The following is a 1486-nucleotide window of genomic DNA, read 5'->3' on the forward strand; positions in this document are numbered from 1 at the left end:
ATCTTTGAATTCTCTCCTTTCTTAGCCCAACTAACCAAGCAAACAGTAAACCCTGTGGGCATTTGTTGGAAACTTTGTCACTGTTTCCTACACTCCTTGACTCCTGCTCGGTTCTCTCCTTGTCAGGTGTCCATGTCAAGCCTCGTGTCTCTCACATGTCCCTATTCACGTGGGACCTGGCAAATAGCTGTTACAGATTCTTGTTAACCTCAGAGCCAATAAGCAAAGGAAAGTAAATAAAGACTGAACAGTCATCAAGGGTTTCAGCTCCAAGACCTTTATGAAATTGCAAGAAATACTTTATATTGCACATTAAGCTTCACAGTCAGTTTAGGTAGATTGAAAAATGAAGAGATGATGCATCTTCCAAATGTGTATTCCATGAGATTCAACAAATGTGGAGATATTATCCTTGAAAGCGATGTCATTAGGATTCAGTTTATTCCTACATGCATTTCATTTCATTCCAGCCCACATTACAGTTGATGGGATGCACCAGCCCAGGAGGGACCCGAGCTTGAAAGAAAACATACTATCCTCAGGAAAATGCTAGTTAAAATATGCAAGTTAAAGGTGCTGAGGGTGGACTCTCCCTGGTGGTGCAATGGATTAAAGTGCAGTGCTCTGAAGCTGCAGCAAGAATTCTATCCCCAGCCAGGGAGCTGACTCACATGGCAGAGCTCTCCTGACCCACCTGCTACTCCCCTTAGCAGTGTACTTCGTCAGTCGGCCTGTTCTGCTCCACTCTCTCTGGTGAATGCTTTCACTCCACACATCTCTGGCCTGTACCCCATTTTTGTATGCATAAATAAATAATTTTTTTAAAGGTGCTGATGGTGAAGACTTAGAAGGTGCTAAGAAACATTATTATTTGAAAGTTGAGGAAAGGAGTCGGTTGGTACCTAGTGGGAGAAAACATACCTGAAGTGCATCCTGCAGTTATGTGGAAGCAGAATTTGTATGATCTCGCATGTCCAACTGAGATGCCAGTTGAGATGCTGTATTGAGAGTGTAGTCAGGTTTCTTCATGACATTTCTAGAACATTATGAGATTAAATAAAGAAACAGAAGGAACAGTTTAGAAAAATGAAAACAAGATTTGAGGGACCCTCAAATTATGCAGATTTCTGTGAAAATAAGGGGCTTGACTCTTTGAGAGTGTGCCCTGCAGAGCCCTTGTGGAGGCTGGAATATTGCTGGTGTAGCAGGCCTGTGCCCCGGGTCATCTCCAGCCCCTGGGCAAACTGCATTAGGTTTCAAGGTCTGAATTCTCCCCCTGGCCTGAAAACATGCACTCTGAATACATAAATTTACCCTTTAAAAATAACTCATAGGGCCCTCCCTGGTGGCGCAGCGGGTTAAAGCCCAGCACTGAGAATCTAAAGCTGCTCCCGCATGAGTTCGATTCCCGCCTGCCCCGGAGGTGACCACAGGGCGCGGCAGACCTCTCCTGACCCGCCCGCTGCTCCCCTCAGCAGTGTACTTC

The sequence above is a fragment of the Condylura cristata genome, unplaced genomic scaffold, assembly GCF_000260355.1.
Source record: "Condylura cristata isolate star-nosed mole 26May11 unplaced genomic scaffold, ConCri1.0 scaffold00018, whole genome shotgun sequence".
In the NCBI taxonomy this organism is placed as follows: domain Eukaryota; kingdom Metazoa; phylum Chordata; class Mammalia; order Eulipotyphla; family Talpidae; genus Condylura; species Condylura cristata.